At 42.6% G+C, this 18,619-nt stretch overlaps 1 protein-coding gene across 2 annotated transcripts in view; it reads right to left on the bottom strand.

The window, feature by feature from the left end:
- Window positions 1-16,780, bottom strand: part of LOC102842505 (mitogen-activated protein kinase kinase kinase MLT-like) — a 244,632-nt gene extending 227,852 nt beyond the window's left edge. Inside the window, exon 1 of one of the 2 annotated variants that reach the window (XM_006866647.1) lies at window positions 16,637-16,780. The gene's annotated coding sequence lies outside the window, so the exon portion shown is untranslated. The remainder of the gene's footprint in view (window positions 1-16,636) is intronic. The other variant, XM_006866648.1, reaches the window with a different exon arrangement.
- Window positions 16,781-18,619: the final 1,839 nt, after the last annotated feature.

The following is an 18,619-nucleotide window of genomic DNA, read 5'->3' as shown; positions in this document are numbered from 1 at the left end:
GGGGGAATAGCATATAAACAAAAATGAAATAATGGACTAAAGTTTTGCATTGACAGAAAAATCTAAAAACTGGCAGATCAAAAAGTTTGTACACATATTCTTGGCAAAAATTATTAACCAAACATTTACAAATGAACAAAAAGACAAATCCATATTGTAGTGCATTCTACAAAATTGGCCTCAGCACATCATAATTATCAATGTTATGAAAGATTCAAAAGAAAAAAAAAAAGCAGGTGAATGTGTAATGTAAAAGGGACTTAAGAAACATAACTGGCTGCCATGTGTGATTCTGGGCAGGATTGTGGATTTAAATATTGACAGAAAGTATGACTGAGATTTTAGAGAAATGCTAAGTATACAATGTATAATATGATCTACCCATAGTAAATCCTGGTATATGATTATCTAGGAGAGTGCATTTATTCTTGGGAGATAAATGTGGGAGTATTAATGCATATATCTGAGGCTTTCATACAACTTAGCTACTTTAAAGTGGCTCAGCCCCTCCAAAAACAAAAGCGTACTCAAGTAGAAAGAAAGAGGCAGCAAAAATGTGACAAAAAATTAATTACTAAATCTAGATGAAAGGCATATTAGTGTGTTACAGTGTTCTTCCCATTTTTCTGAATTTTGACTTTTCAAAATCAAAAGGGACAGGGGGAGTTCCCATGGGTGTAAGTTGACAACACTTCTCCATAAACAAGTTCAGGCTTTACTGGATGAGATCCGCAGTCAGCACCTGACTAGCAATCTCATTTTAGGAATATCAGGTCTTTGGAGAATGCTGATTTATTAGTTGGAGTCTAATCTTGCTTCACTTTGAGGAGAAGGCAAGAAAGAGGAATGGTTGTTTGTGTATCCTCCAATGTTTAAATAATTTAGATTAAAAGTGTAAATAAAAGTATATTGTTGATGCACGCTATCAAGTGGATTCTGATTCACAGTGACCCCACAGGACAGAGTAGGACTGCCCCACAGGGTTTCCGAGGCTGTAAATCTTTACAGGAGACTGTCAGCTCTTCTCTCTGGTGGCACTGCTGTGAGTTCAAAGTACCACCAAAAATTAGCAGCTGTCAGGGATTGAATCGTGCTCCCCTCCTCCCCCGCAACCCGCCCCAATCCCAAACATGTGTCAACTTGGTGGATGGGCCAGGATTGTCAGAGGCTTATGTAATGATGTAATCATCCCCATGATGAGATCTGATGTGATCAGCCAATCAGTTGTAAAGGGATTAGGGTGAAGTACAACACACTTTCTCAGGTCTCAGCCCTGATCCAATGTAAGGGGAGTTTCCCTGGGCTGTGTGGCCTGCTTCACCTTTTATCTTACAAAGCATAAAAAGAGAAGAGAACAAAGAGCCACAGATGTGAGCCACCGTCAAGAAAGAGCCAGGAGCACAAAGCATCCTTTGGATCTGGGGTGCCTACACTGAGAACCATCTAGACCATGGTAAGACTGATGCTAAGGCAGAGGGATCTCCAAGGGTCTCCGGGCCCACAGATGTTGCAAGGGAGGAGGACCTGACCCCAGAACCAACAGAAAGGGAAAGCCTTCCTCAAGAGTCTGAATCTGTTCTCAAGCCTCCTGAACTGTGAGAGAAAACATTTCTGTTTGTTACAGCCCACCGCTTGCCGTTTTTCCGTCACAGCCGTCCTGGGTAACTAAGACAGCACTTACCTACGATGTGCGCCATCAGAGTTCTTTAAGAGTAAAAGTCTAGGGGAAACACAGTATCCAACCATACATATACAGAGATCAGCAATGTGTATTAAGGACTTTCCTGAAGTCACAGTCAAATAAATGTATAAAAGAAGACAAGAAGGAAGTTTGGGAATCATTTAGGAGTGTCCCAAAGGTAGGGATATAAACTATGCAAGCTACAGACTTTGCTCAACAAACTGCAAAAGGCCACTTGAATGAACCTTCCATGTCACAGAGTTTAGGTCCACTTTTAAAGTTCATTTTTATTTAAATCAAAGTTTTAAAATAAATTTAATAAATCAAACAGAACTATGAAATTTATAATAAAAAGTAGAAGCTCCCTCTCCACTTATACCCACACCCAATTTCTAAGCTCTAAAGGCAAGTCACTTCAACACCTTTTGCACTTTCTTCCAACACTTAACCTCCACACTCCTAAACAACGAGCTTACGCCGCTATTTCTTTTGATCTCTTTCCAGTTTTGATGCTATTTATTCATTTCTCCCTATGGAAGACAAGGATTTATTTCTCATAATCCTTGCGGTCTCCAATTATACTGTACCATTTGGGTATATCAACATTTAGTATTTACAGAAGTCTTTCTAGCAATGTCAGCAGTTCAAGCTCACCAGCTGCTCCTCGGAAACCCTATACAGGGTCGCTATGGGTTGGAATCGACTCAACGGCACTTCCCAACAACAATCTAGCAAAGTAAATACTCTTTCCAGTAGTACCATCTAGAGACTATATTTCCTTTCTTAGATTGCTTTGTTCTTCTCTTAGAGTTATTAATTATCCTGTTTTTAACGCTCGGCTCAGTTTTGTTACATATGCATCACGGGTGGCACAGCGTTCCACTGTAACCAAAAGATCACTGGTTCAAACGTGCTAGCAACTCCACGGGAGAAAGTTAGCTTCCTTAAGGATCACAGCCTTGGAAATCCTAAGGGCAGTTCTACACTGAGTTGAAACGGACTCCACAGCAATGGATTTGGCCTGGTAACATTTACCTCAGCAACTCTCCTAAGATCTGCAAAATTCCCCTCAATATAGCAAAAATAATCAGGTAATTCTTTTCCATTTCTTTTTTTTTTAATGGAGTCCTGGTGTGGTGTTATAGGATACGCACGGGATTGCTAACTGCAAGCGTGGCAATTCAAACCCACCAGCCACTCCTCAGAAACCCTACACAGGGTGGCTAAGACTCACCAGCACATGACAACAAAAATGACATTTTTTTCTTGGAGACATTCCTCCTGGACCCTTCATCTAGATTCAATCCAGAATGACTGCTCTCTAGGCATGACTTGTCCTGGGGCTTCCCTTTGCTATGGGCCTAGGAATTTGCTTCATCTTTCTCCTCTATAGGTCCACCCCGTTTCTTGGATCTGCTAGCTTTGTTGGTTTAAGCTCATGTTTTGGTAGTATGCATACTCCACTAGCTACTCAAAAATGCACAGATGTAATCAGTTGGAGAATTGGGCTGCTAACCTCACAGTCAGAAGTTCGAAACTACCAGTGGTTCTGCAGGAAAATGATGAGGCTTTCTGCTCCCGTAAAGATTTACAGTCTCGGAAACCCTGTACAGGATCACTATGAGTCGGAACCAACACCATGGCACATACCCACCACCACCACCACCATTTAATTCCCAGAGTCCTGATGTTTAATAGTGATATAGGGGAGAGTCTTTTTCAGTCACTGTGGTATATTTAGTGTCCTTGTCATGAATTGAATTATATTCCCCAAAATATGCATCAATTTGGCTAGGCCACAATCTTCAGTGGTTTGGCAGCTATGTAATGATGTAATGACCCCCATGATGTGAGCTGATGTAATGATTCCCCCATTTGTGATGTGCTGTAAATTCTGGTTTCTATGTGTTAAAGGAGCTTTGATAACATAGTGGTTACGAATCCGGATTCTAACCTCAAGGTCAGCAGTTTGAAACTACCAGCTGTTCCAAGGGAGAAAGGTAAGGCTTTCTGCTCCCGTAAAGATGTATCGTCTCGGAAACCCTGTATGGGGTCACTATGAGTCGGAACAGACTCCACAGCACATAACCACTACCACCACCACCACCGTGTGTTAAGGAGGCAGGATTAGGGTTTCTCGGGTCACAACCCTGATCTTGCTATAAGGGGACCGTCCCTGGGGTGTGGCCTATATTGCATTTTATCTTACAAAAGATAAAAGAAGAGGGAAGCTAGCAGAGAAGGTGGTACCTGATTACCACCATGCTGAAAGAGCAGGAACACAGAGCATTCTTTGGTCAGGGGCCCCTGCACTGAGATTCTCCTAGACCCATGCTAAGACACATGCAGATCTCCAAGGACTCCTGGGTCCCCAGATGCTGAAAGAAGACAATGACCCAGTGCCAACAGAGAGAGACAATCTTTCCCTAGAACCAGCGTTCTGAATTTGGAGTTTGACTCTGGTGTGGTGCCCCAGGATAGTACAGTGAACCACAAGGTCAGTTTGAACCTCAAGGTTGGCTGTTCAAAAAGCCAACAGCTGCTGCTCGAAAACCCTATGCAGGGTTGCTATGAGTCGGAACCGACTCAATGACATTTAACAGCCACACACTGTGAGAGAATCAATTTCCATTTGCTTATCCTACAGCGCCACACCAGCACTAAGTAATACAACAGGCCTTTTAGAGTATAACTCAAGTTCTTTAATTTCAGGAATGTTTTTCCCTTCATCACTATACTTCATGTCTTCACACTCCTCATACACACACATGGAGTGATATGTACTTGCTAATATAAATCATCTTCTCTGTCAGCTCCAGACCTTTGAACAGGCTAATGTCTGCACTGAACATCTTTCTCGGCCCAGCACACTCCTGTCCCCAACCACCTGCTTTGAGCCTTATGAACAGAGTTAAATGTTACTTGGTACGCACCATGGTACCTTTTGTGATTCATTCACCTATCTACCCCAATTAATTCCTGCCAGACTAGGATTTCCTAAACTCACTTCTATTTAAAACTGGATCTTCAGCATCTAGCACACAGGTAGGAGCATATACATACATACCTTCTCTGTTCAAAAATATTTGCTGAAGATTAAAAAAAAAAAGAAAAAAATATTTGCTGAAGAAATGAGTGAATGACTGAACAATTCGTTTCTGGCTGCTTCCACTGTAAATTTTGCAGCTGGAAAGATTTCAATCAGATTAAGTACAGCCCAAGAACTGTAGTTTTTATAAGTGCCTCCCGAGAATTCTGAAGCAAATTTTGACTTGGAAAATGCAGCGTAGGCTTCTTAGGGAATTAAGACGAATCTGTTTGAGACCTCCAGGGTCTGGTCCCTCTGAGTTTCAGCCATATTTCAAACTTTCCACAGTCAGAAACTGAAATTTGCATTCGACTAAATAACTCAGCTGGGTTTACATACAACAGATCTCCTTAGTGTGTACTGAGCAGAGATAACCGAAAAGAGACAGAGGAAGAAATCCTTTCCAAACCAAACCCTAACATTAATTTTAAAATAGTAGGTACTCAATCCTAGAAAAATCAACCTATTAATGTCAAGGCTGAGATCAGTACGAATCAATCTAACCTCTTCTGGTTCAGAGTAAGCCAAGGCATATGGATGAACTGAGGCAGGATCAGTCACACTAGAAAGTGACCTGTAGGTCACTAAAGTTCCCAGAGAAAGCTGATCTTAGGGCACCGGGTTCTCCAGGATCTACGCCCCTTGACATGAAACAACTAGTCATGTTCTTCTCAGAATTCCTCTTACTCACCTTACCATACATCCTGCCATTTGAGAACTGGTTATGTATGGATAGAACTATGCAATTACTTGGATGTGTTATTGAGATCATAAAAAATTAAGCCTCATTTGATTGCTGAAGAGACTAGAGTGTGTGAGTACAGACTTTAAATCCAGTGAGCTTGGCAAAGCATCATGGCCTTAGCTGAAAAACAAGATGGAGATAACCATCCCTAAGTATATGACTAAAGACCCTGGGTGGAGCAGTGGGCTGAGCATTACACTAATTGTGAGGTTGGCAGTTCAAAACCACCATCTGCTCCAGGGAGAAAGATAAGGAAGCAGCTGTCTGCTTCCATAATGAATGTCAGACTGCACAATATTTTCTCTTGGGTTTTCTCTCCTTTAAATTAAAATCATTATTCTAAGATAATCAACTTAGGACCCAAAGAATAGGATTTCTGAGTTGCTGGCTGTTCATACATAGAGCATCTTTTAGAAAATTGCTACCTGATCAAATTATATTCTAACTTTCAGATATGGTCTCCAGTAAATAACAATGAGTCATCTGTTTAATAATGGAGTCCTGGTGTGGCACTGCAGGATAATGTACTGGACTGCAGGGTCAGTTTGAACTGCAAGTTTAGAGGTTCAAACCCACCAGTCACTCCTCAGAAACTCTACACAGGGTCACTGTGGGTTGGAACAGACTCAAAAGCAACAATAACATCTATGCAAATTTATTTATATAGTCTATCTAATCAAATAGTTTTCATTTCACCAAGTTAAAATAATTGTTTTTATACAAGAAAGGCAAGTTTTTGCCATGTAAGAATTCTAAGCCCTCTGGTAGCATAGTGGTTACGAATCGGGCTGCTAACCTCAAGGTCAGCAGTTCAAAACTACCAGCTGTTCCACCAGAGAAAAATGAGGCTTTCTGCTCCCTTAAAGGTTTTACAGCCTCGGAAACCCTGTGCAGAGTCACTAAGAGTCGGAACACATTCCACGGTACTTAACAACAACAACAACAAACTTATGTTTCAGAAATTCTCGAAGCTATTTTAGATGTTAACTTATTTTAGATGTTGTGTTTACCACACAACACTATGGGCTAGATTAAGGCAGTTGTATTACAAAAAAAAAAAAGCTTAATAGGATGTCACAACTCTGAAAATGCGTGAAATTGGTAATTTGGTGGTTGAACCGAATCATCTGAGTATTTGAATAGTAAGACACATTTTCTTTTAGTTCATAAATATTAAATTGTAGTAAGAAAAAGGGATTTAATTTCTCTATTCATAGATGTTTTATTTTGCCTCTTGATTTTTCAGATCAATGTTCATCTCCAGTAAGTCATCTTTCTTTCTCCTCCTCCTTTTACCCTGAATTAAAAACAAAGCCAAAACAAAATAAAAAGGAACCCCCGGAAATCGGACAGAAACGTCAGGTCTTAGAATTAGAGAGATGTGATGCTGACCTCTGCTTCCATCTCTCACTGATACTGAACCCATCATTTTTTCTCCTTGATTCTCAGTTTTTTCATCTGAAAACAGATGTAACAGATATTACTTCACAGGACTGTCATGAGGATAAAACGTGACATTTGGAAAGCACCTATCATCCCCACCCCCCTCCACAGAGTGAGTTCTGACTCACAGCGACCCTATGGGACACAGTAGAATCCTATAGGATCCTACAGGGCATAGGAGAAGTGCTCTACAGGATTTCTAAGACTGTAAATCTTGATGGGAACAGACAGCCTCATCATCGGAATGGCTGGTGGGTTTGAACTAGTGACCTTGTAGTTAGCAGATCAGGAATGAATCCACTGTGCTACCTGGGCTCCCAGCCACCACGGAGAGTCTCTGGCACATATTAAGCACTCAATATCAGTGCTATTTTGAGAGAAGAAAATCAAACACTATGCAGACTAATTTTGTCACTATTTAAATACAGGGATCAGTGAAACAAAGAATTCTGGAATATTTGGAGAAATTATCCAATCACAACAGGGGGAAAAAATCTTATTTTCTTAAATTCACATAAATCAAAACAGACATCAGAAACTGTAAGAGTTCATCCAATTCTGTTCCGGTTCTCCCTCCCCTTTATTTTTCAGCCGTGAAACTCAGACTTTTGCTCTTCCCACCTGTGTCTAAGGTCCACTTTTAGACTCCAAAGTCCAGTTTATTGACTGTTACCAGACATGCATCATGTTCAGAAACCACCTCTCTGCTTTCATTCTTCATCAAAAAGATTTCCCTTTATGTGAAGTCTATAGCATTTCCAAACCCAGTAAGTAGAAAAGTATAAACCCTCTTCTATTCTATTACCAAATGTCTTAAAATTGAAAGTCCAGAAGTTACCAAATTTGCACAGCATTATTTGGATTATTTGATAAATCTTACTTCCAGATAACAGCAATTTTAACAAGGCAGAAACATGGTTCAGAGGAAGAACCCAATTAGAGAAATCAGATACCAACTCCCAAACGTTGCGTTTTGTTTGGTTTTTGCCTTATCTTATTAGTAAATATGAGGGGGATTCAGAAAGTTCATGGAAAAATGGAACTGTAAGACTGTGGCATTTTTCCATGAGCTCTTTGATGCCCCTTTATATTTTTTATTTTTTTCTTTTAAACTTGTTTTTTCATAGAGAGGATATTTAAATAATTAAGACAATGCAGGTCGCACTTTTTAGATTCTAGGGTCTCTAGGACTACTTATTCTGTGACAGAACTCCCTTTGATGGCATTGTCTTCATTCCAGATCTTACTTCTCGTTGTTATTGTTGTGTGCCATCGAGTTGGTTCCAACTCATACTGGCGACCCTGTATAGGGTTTTGGAGAGTGGCTGGTGGGTTTGAACTCCTGACCTTGTGGTGAGCAGTCCAGTGCATATCTTACTGTTGCATGACTAATAGGCACCTACCTAAAGAAACAGCAACCAAAAATCCAAACTCACTGTTGATTCTGACTCAGTGATTCCATAGGACAGAGTAGAACCGAAGCCTGTAAATGTTTGCAGAACCCAACCGCCATATCTTTCTCTCTCAGGTGGAGTGGCTGATGGGTTTTAACAGCTCACCTACTGCTTAGCAGCCAAGCTCATAACTACGGAGCCACCAAGTCTCCTTCCCTGTTTCATTAAATACCTAGAAATCATGTATTTTTTTAAAGTTAAATCGACTCTGTAGAAGAATACTTAACTTTTCAGAAAATAAGACTTTGGTCTTTTGTCTCGATTTTTCTTTCTTTTAAGTTTGTATGGACCTATTATTTCTAAATTCAAATTCTTCCTATTTTTCAATACCTGACTTCAGCTTTATTTTTCTCCTACCTCACAAAAGTAAATAGTTATATGTTTATTTTTAATATATAGGGAGGGAACTACCAGCTTTATTTTATCATGATCTAGATCACATACCCACATATCTTTTAGATAACAGCCCTCGGCCCTCAACAAATGTCTTCACCAACCTTGCTGCTCAAACATTTATTTATGCTACTATTATTTCGGAGTCCTGGTGTGGCATTGTGGACTAATGCGTCAGACTGCGAAGTCGTTTGAACTGCAAGTTTGGTGGTTCAAGCTCACCAGTTGCTCCTTGGAAACCCTATACAGGGTCGCTATGGGTTGGAATCGACTCCACGGCACTTAACAACAACTATTATTTCAGCCTCCTTAACATAGGTCAGTGAATAAACTAACAAAAAATGTGCTTTCTCATCATGTGTACTAAAGCACCACTACTTGGAACACATTCTGTGATTATTTTATTTCCCCCTAAGATTCTCTTGCCTTCAAAAAAAATGGGGAAAGTTCTGGTTTAGTCTATTTGTTCATAACCCTAGGGTCTAAGATTCAAAGATGTCTAGTCTTGAACAGGATTGTTGTTCTACTGTTTGCTTTTTCATCATTAAAAATTATAAAGGCTGAAAGGTACTACAAAGAATTACTTCCTTCCTCCAAGACCACCACCAGAAAATAGCCTATGATGTAAAGAACAGGTTGGACTAAATGAATAAGACTTCTTCGTGCTGGATGGTTATGAGACGCATATTTTAAGAGTCTAAGAAGGAAATACTAATAATTTGACTAGTTGGAGGCAGCTAATCAGTGTTGGATTTGACTTTATCACTCTGCCCAGACTGTCCGGCCTCTCAGGGCATCTCCCATCAGCTGAAGTACCATCCCTCTCTACCTCTACAAAGCCTAACCTTCCATGGCCTGTGTCCCTCTTCTGTTGACCCTCTGCCCTGGTCCCACCTCTCCTAGCTCCTGGGCCACACTGCTGGATGTTGCCTGAGTTTTCAGGCACTGCTGGCATTTCAGCCAGACTGAAAGACCAGGATTGGGTGCTTACTTATTTGTTTGTCATGCTGAAGAGATAATGCAAAAAGATCCTTCTATTAAGGGCTATGGAAGTGCATAGTGCTGCATAATAATGTGCTGGACCACAAGGTTGGTTTGAATCGCAAATCAGCGGTTCAAACTCACTAGCCGCTCTTTGGAAACCTTTTACAGGGTCGCTATAATTCAGAACTGACTTGCCATCAACAACAAGCCAGGACTGGGTAAGGATAAGCTCTGTAGGATAAGCACTGGATTGTGAACCACAAGGTCAGTAATTTGGCTCCCCAGCCACTCTGCAGGAGAAAGATGAAGTTATTTTGTTCCTGCAAAGATTTATAGCCTCAAAAACCCTATTCAGGGTTGTTATGAATCTGAATCAACTCATCAGCGCAAGAACAACAAAGAACAGCTAGTGTTCTCTCTCTCTCTTTACATATATATGTATGTACATGTATATATGTGGGAGTCCTGGTGTGGCGATAAACATTGGACTGCTAACCACAAGGTCGGTAGTTCAAACCCATGAGTCATTCTTCAGAAACCCTATATAGGGTCACTATGAGTTGAAACTGACTGGCAGGCACGTACCAAAAACAGCATAGCTATGCTTTACATATAGGTACTATAACTCTCCATTTAAAGTAAAGGTTAAAATTTAAATGAGGGGGTTCAAACATTCTTATTTGTACTTCAATACTTTAAAAAATGAACAGACTTAGATGCCACACTTTCTCAAATACCAGAGGTGCTGTTACCAGAGGGAAAGTAGAGCAGGGGCAGCCATGAGGTAGGAGGGGCGTTTTTGCCACAGCAACGCTGTGAGGAAATGTGTCTCAGCTCATACACAGGCCCATGATGCAAGCTGAAGTAGACACAATCTTTTTCATGACTCAGTGCAGTAGTTTTTGTGTTTAACAACTGGAGGCATGTTGTGTTATGTAGGATGATTAGAGGCATTAAGGAAGAAGAGGATCCGGCCAGAGTTTGAATAAAAGCAGGGAGCACTAAGAAGGTAAATGTCTATGGGTTGGCTAGAAGAAGAATTCACAGGCATATATGGAAGGGAATCCCTGGATGGTGCCAACAGTTAATAAGCTCTTGACTGGTAACCCAGAGGTGCCGCGGAAGAAAGACCTGGAGGCCTGCTTCCAAAAAGTCATTGGACACCCTATGGAGCACAGTTCTACTCTGACACACATGGGGTTGCCAAGAGTCAGAATCGACTTGAGAATAACTGGATTACTGGTTACTTGGAGAGGAAGATGGAAAACAACAGTTGCTTGTAAGTAAATAAGGCTTATTTCAGTCTCCCACCTACCCCTAAGTCCTACTTGTACTCAATTCTTGTTTTCTACCACAAAACCATCAACTGCCAAGCGGAAAGTATCTGACCATTCGGGCTTCTGACAAACACAATTTTGGATTACCTAGCATGAATGCTTCCTGAGAATGATAAATAAAAAGGTAAAAAACTTGGGACCCTCAATGAAGATAAAAGGAAATGGGATGCTAACACACAGAGAATACCAAAAGAAGCCTTAATATTATATTTTGCTGATCCACAGGCAAAACTCTAGATCAGCAGTTCAAATCCATCAGCTACTCCGCAGGAGAAAGATGAACTGTTTAGTAGCGCGCTCCCTATCACTGGAGGCATTCAATGGGAGGCAGTGGTGTGAAGCAGGAAACTCCTGGACAGCTCAGAAAACAGAATGAATGGTTTTTAAGATTCACTCCAACCCTGTGAGTGTGCCATGACTAACCAACCTGAGTATGAGCAGCCTCCTTCGTAGGGATACAGCAACCCCATTCCTCCGATACGAAGGGAGGAGTGCAGTGATCAGTATCAGGGATGCAGATAATGGGGATGGTGGAGTCATCCTCCTAATTTCTCCTGCCAAAACTGGCTGGGACAGTGAGTCACGTTCCAAACTTCTACCCTGTAACTCTTCCCCTCTCATTCCTAAAGCAAAGAGCTATCTTCACCTTGAAAGCCACAGTGGAACCAAAAAGTCTTTGGATTTTGCTTTGGATTTCATTATCTTCTGCAGAGTTAATTGTACAGAACCAATCCTATGTTTCTTAAACATGCATACTGGCCTACCTGGGGTGTGTAAAGAAACACAAATCTGTCAGCACCAATTTGATTTTTATATTTTGGGGAATAAACATGTTTCAAGTTTGTTTGTACTGAGTTGTTCAACAAAGCAAAATAATGCAGTATAGAAGAGAATACAAGAGCCACAGGAAATTTTAAGATAAAAAAGCAAGACTGTAGAGAGAGTTCTTGCTTGCACCGGGGAACTGATCATTACGTTGACAGATCCCTGAAAGAAAACATTCATCCCTCCCCACAACAGAAAAGTTTTAAGAAGTACAAGATTCACCCGACAACTTTCTAATCTTGTTAGAGGGTACAGCATATTGATTCTTTCCTTAGCTTTTTGGATTTACTACATGGGAAAGCAGACAAGAATCCAGAAAGAAGGATGGTGGGCCCTAAAAACAAGCTATGTTCAAAACCAGCCTTAGAATAATTTTAAATAGTTTCATTTACTAATATAAGATCCAAATTCATCACACAGATACCTAAATGCATTAATCTTCAGATCTTCCCCCATCTGCCAGAAAAACAAATCTATCTTAGAAGAAATAAGCAAGAATGCCCCTTAGAAGCAAATATGGCAAGATTTCATCTCTCATTCTTTGTACATGCTGTCAGGAAGGCCCAGTCCCTCCTGGAGGACATCATGCTTAGTAAAGTGGAGGGTCAACAACAAAGAGGAAGACCCCCAGCAAGATGGATTAACACAGTGGCAGCAACAGTGGGCTCAAACAAAACCATTATGAGGATGGTGCAGGGCCTGTTGATCATAGGGTCACTGTGCATTGGAGCCATCAAACAATGAATATTACAAAGCTGTGTATAAACACTGAGGTGAATACCATTACTTTAGAAACCTTTATGATTCAAAGCAGGGGAGTAACTATGAAAGACTCCCACCGCCTACATACACGTATATTCTGATCTGGGGATAGGGCAGGCTACCAAAAGTAGGCCCTACCTGGGTACAGGTAGGGCAAGTAGCTTTCTCTGTATATAATGGGAAGAAAGGGAGTACTGTGGCTCTGTAGGATAAACACTGGACTGCAAACCACAAGATTGACGGTTCGACTTCACCAGCTGCTTCACAGGAGAAAGATGAGGCTTTCTGCTCCTGCAGATGTTTACTACCTCAGAAATCCTATTCAGGCTCGCTATGAGTGGAATCAACTCAATGGCACTTAACAACACCGTTGAGGAGAGTAGAAAGGCAGCCTTCTGCAGCGCTCAGTTCTGGTGGCTGAAATAAAGCATTTCCACGTGCTGTCTCATATGTTTACTCTTATAAAACAGCTATTGTTGTTGTTGTCATTGTTGTTAAGTGCTACTGAGTCGGTTCTGACCCACAGCGACTCTGTATAGGGTTTCTGGGGAGCAGCTGGTGAGCTTGAACCATCGACCTTGCAGTTCAAACCAACTTTGCAGTCCAGCGCATTAACCAACAACGCCACACCAGGACTCCTTACTGTTGTCATTAAGTGCCATGTAATCAGTTCCGACTCATAGTGACCCTGTATAGGGTTTCCAAGTAGTAGCTGGTGGAATTGAATCAACCTTGCATCTGGCAGGTCATTCAGTACTTATGCTACAACACCACACCACGAGTCCAAAACAGCTATCACTGCCCCCAGTTTACATGTCAGCAAACTGACGACCAGAGCATGAGAAGTCCACAAAATACAAGTGGTCCAAATGAAACTCAAATTCAGGTCTGACCCCAAAGCCACCGCACATGTTCTTCCATATCATATGTGTGCAAGTCACACTGTCCCTCTCTTTGTTATTGTTGTTATTAAGTGCCATTGAATTGGTTCATAGAGACCCTGTATAGGGTTTCCCAGGGGCGGCTGATAAGTTTGAACCACCAACTCTGCAGTTCAAATCGACAGTGTTTATCTTACAACGCCACACCAGGACATCTGTCCCTCTCTTTAAGCACACCCTTTCTTTATTACTGTAACTACTACCATCCACCTCAGCTCAATTTGAGGTATTAATTTTCTATTAGCAATTGTGGTGCTGGGATTAGAGTGTGAAATGCATGGCTGCTTTGTTCCCACAGAACCTTCTATTGTGTTGGGATTATTTAACTGCTTTTAGGACATAATCGATGCTTCTGCCCTCCACAGAAGGGTTTCACACAAAAGCACCCATGTATCAGTCAAACCAATCTAAACTAGCATTTACAGCGCTCCTCCCTTAACAGGCAGCTTTCTGGTCACAGCTGGAACACTGCTTATTTGTGTCTAGTGGGGCAAGGTTAAATAGCCATCAGGTAAGCAGCCTAAAGCTCCCCTGAAATAAGACCAAAAGATGCATTCACTGTTCCTATTACAGTCCCACAGATAAGACATCCTTCTGGTCCATCTGCCCTGGGTAGAATACAATGAAAAACAAATTATCCAAATTGATTTTTTAACTCCTACAACTCAGGATACAGATATGAGGGAGCTTCATAAAGTTTGTGGAAAACTAGAATGACAAGATAATGGATTTTTTTTTCCCCAGGAACTTTTTTTTGAAGCCCCGTGTATAAAGGGATCTTATTCCAAGACATACTCACAAACACTTTTTTCTAGTTTGAAGGGAAAAAAAAAAGCCATTGATTCTCTCCTCTGAATCTAGCAATTTCTAGACCCAACTATCCATTTGCTCTTTCATTCCACACTCATATTTTCACTTTATGTCTGACCTCTTTTCATGAAACTTTATGTGTCACTGTAATGTCTCGAGTGTTTTCTCTGATGACTGCCCTAGTCACTCCACACCCCTCATAACTTCAGTTTACAAGTTTGTGGCCCCATCAAAGGCAGTTTCACTGCTCATTCCAGATAGGCACCTAGCCAATGTATTGCCAATAACACTTACTCTTGTGCTAACTTAAAATACACAGTACAACTTGCCAAGTTTCCTTATTTGGCAAGAAGGTCCCTTAGTTCCCAAGATCTCTGACCATCCATTTTTAGATCCAAATCCTTAATATTTGGATATCATTCTCTCTCTTTAATGTATTTTTATGTATTCCATAAAAGAGTAAGAAAAAGAGACCAACCATCTATTTGCTTTTCTGATCACTTCACTATGGTCAGTTATGTGAAATTATTATCACTAAAACTTTGGATTTAGGCAATATTTTCCAGTTTAAAAAAAAACTCAAAATAATCCCAAAATGTTATACTAGGAATTCGATTGTGAAAGATTAAAATAAACAGTGCACACTGCTCCAAAAGACCATTTTTATTTATTTTAATTCTCTTTCCAAGCAAATGAAATTCATGTTCACTTGCAATCTCCCAAATCTCTCACTGTGGTAGCAGGAATTTAAACAAAGGCTCTGTTGTTATTGTGTTGGTGTGAAGTGCCACTGAGTCAGTTGCCACTCACAGTGAACCTGTATAGGGCTTCCAAGGAGTGACTGGTAGGTTTGAACCGCTGACCTTGTGATAAGTAGTCCAGTGCTTATCCTACAGTAGCACACCAGGACTCCAAACAAAGGTTCTACAGGTCACCAAAACCATAATCTAAACGTCGCTATCACATCTCTTTTTGAAAATTATGAACTGGCATAAAATTTCACTGTGGATATGGGCCTACTACAAAGGCGACATTAATGAGCCTTGAATCACTTGTCTATTCTTGTCTTAAAATATGTTGTAGGTTTGGATCTACTGAATCCTGGCTGTTCATTTTAGCTAAAAGTCAGGAAAGTCAGAAGGCTCTCCAACAACGGCTTTTGGGTTTACTTGAACAAACAGTATTAACTCAGATAACCTCAAATTAATTCTAGCAAATAATTCTAATACACCATCATTACAAGTTGCTTACTGTTAACAGCACTGGAATCGGCCATTAAATCGGGTGGCATTCATTCAAAGAAACTAACAAAAATAGTAACTAAGTGCCCCCATAGCAGTGTTATGCAAAGATTTCAAGACGTATCGGGAATATACATTTTCCACACTCTAACAAGAGCATCCCTGTTTTCAGGCAGTTGAATGCCATCTAGCCAGTTTTTAAAGTTTTTACAAAAGCTGACACGAGCAAGTGGCAGCCTGAGCATTCTCCTCTGGGCCTGCTGCAGGTCTCAGAGTGCACGAAACTGGGCCCTCCAAAGGGTCAGTCCAGGGATCCCCACGGTTCCGTTAACGTCATAGGGATAGATCGAGGATGCGGGCGGGCGGGCAATCGCGGGCTCCAAGACGCCGCAAGGAAGGGCAAGAGCGGTGGGTCTCGGTGGGAAACCCGCTCTGGACCGAGTCCGGTAGAAGCCTAAATTAGGCGTCATTCTTCTTCACAGGCGCACAGGGAAGTGGCCCGCACCCCGCCTAGATTTGGGGAGCTCGCGTTTCGCCCCTTGCGAAACCGGCTGTCCGGCGCTGCCTGCCCTGGGATTGAGTGTTCGGCCGGCCGGACCCCGCGTCCAGCGGCGCGATCCGGGAGGCGCCCCGCACCCGGGCTGCACGCCAAGGGCCGAGAAAGCCCCAGACGCTCGGGGCTGCACCCCGCTCTTCCGGCGCCAACTTCTCCGCCAGTTGAGCCCCAACTTCCCCAAGCCGCATTCGGCCGCCACTCCACTCCGCGAGAGCCGGTAACGCGAGCTCCGGAGCTAGCGCCTGGCCCCGGAAGGAGTGACCGGTGGGGCGCCCCCAGGCCCGCTGGGCTCCGGCCCCCCGACAGGCCTCGGCTCTGAGACGCCCTCCCTCTCCGTCCCTCGGTGCCCTTCGCGGCCTCCAGCCGGGCCCCTCACCTGGCTCCCGGGGGATGCGAGCAGCAGCCGGGGGCGCGGAGGCCCAGCGCGCGGCGAGGGCGGCAGTGGTGGGGATCGGGAGGACAGCGGCCCGCGCGGCTCCCACGCTTCCGCCCGACTCAGGAGTTGAACATTCCGCCTCTCCTCCCGGCGCCAATGAGGAAGACAGTCCTTGCAACAGCACCACCTACCTCCGACCGCGGAACGGCGGGGCCTCCCTGCGCTCGCCCGGTGGCCGCTCCAACGCTCCCGGGAGCGGGGCGTGGGGAAGGTGCTCAGGCCTCCACCCGAGGCCTGTGATCCGCCCTGGAGCCCACCGTGACCGCAGGGATACGTGCCTGCCCTCCAATGGCACCTGCCTGAACGTGAGGAGAACTGGGAAGAGGGACGGAGTAGCCTCTTTGCCCCCTTTGATACTTATATCTTTTTGGTGTCTCCAATAGCCTCATATGCATGTGAAAGTTGGACAATGAATAAAGATCGCCGTAAAATAATTGGTGCATTTGAGCTATGGTGTTGGAGGAGAGGATTAAAAATACCATGGACGGCCAGAAGAACAAACAAATCTGTCTTGGAAGAAGTATAGCCAAAATGCTCCTTGGGAGTTAAGATGGCCAAACTTGTCTCTCATACTTTGGACATATTATCAGGAGGGACCAGTCTCTGGAGAAGGACATGCTTGGTAGGGAGGAGGGACAGCGAAAACGAGGGAGACCCCCGACGAGACGGATTGACCCAATGGCAGCAGCAATGGACTCGACAACAACCTTTGCAACTTCACTTCACATTTTTCTCCACAAAATCATCCTCCCCAATCAGCACTCATTTTTCACCTGAGTACCTATTTCCACCTTTTGGCCACACCTGAAATGGACTCCTCATCTCTCAATCCTACTCTGTTAAAGCCACAAACCAGTGTGGCAGACCATGACCTCGTCTCAAAATTCCAGAAGATACCTACTGATTCCACTAAGCAGCCTTCAGCCTTGTCTCCTCAGAAAGTCTTTATGTGCTCATCTGCTTCACAAGATACTTAACCACGGTTAGGGCAGTAAGTAGTGTCCTCTCTCTTTGTATCCCTACTGCCTATCTTCACAGTAAATACTGATGAGGATGGAACAGATGGTGTTACTACTAAAAAGATTTGTTGTTGTTAAGTGCCATCCCGTTGGTTTGGATCAGTTCAGATCCGTAGCTATCGGGTGTACAACAGAATGAAACACAATCATTGTTATGTTTGAGCCCATTACTGCTGCCACTATACTAATCCATCTTGTTGGGAGTTTTCTTTTTCGTTGACCCTCCACTTTCCCAAGTGTGATGTCCTTTTCTTGACATGTACAAAGTAAGAGAGAGGTCTCACCATCCTATCTTTTTTAGGAGCATTGTGGTTGTACATCTAACAAGACAGATTTGTTTGTTCTTCTGGCAGTCCGTGCACTTTCAATATTCTTCTCGAACACCATAATTCAAATGCATCAGTTTCTCTCTTCACATGCATATGAGGCTAATGAAAATACCATGACTTGGGTCAGACTCAAAAGTAGAGGTCGCAGTATTCAAAGTTTTGAACTTGAATTTAAATGTTCCTCTTTGGACACAGGGGAACTGTGTAAAGTTAGTATTAAAAGAATAAAGTTTTTGTTTTGTTGCTGTATTAGAAAGTAGCCCCATGGTATTGTAGGATGGATCGCTAGTACAGAACTGGGAAACAAGACGTGAAGTAGATATTGTCACATTCTGATTATGGAACTATGAGACCCTGGGTTAAAGCGCACAAAGGTTAGAAAGAAGAAAGGGAATTGAGAGACAAAGTTCAGGAAGAAGCCACTAAAATTGGTGACCAAGTAGATGTGGAAGACAAGGCGAGGCAGGGATGATGCCAAGATCAAACCTGGGTGACTGGAAGAATGATGGTGTCATTGACAGAAATAGTGATGTGTGGAGGGGAAACTGGCTGACTTGCTGTTGAGTCTGAGGTCA

The sequence above is a fragment of the Chrysochloris asiatica genome, unplaced genomic scaffold (assembly GCF_000296735.1).
Source record: "Chrysochloris asiatica unplaced genomic scaffold, ChrAsi1.0 scaffold00094, whole genome shotgun sequence".
Lineage (NCBI taxonomy): Eukaryota > Metazoa > Chordata > Mammalia > Afrosoricida > Chrysochloridae > Chrysochloris > Chrysochloris asiatica.
This window is presented reverse-complemented; position numbering and strand designations above follow the sequence as displayed.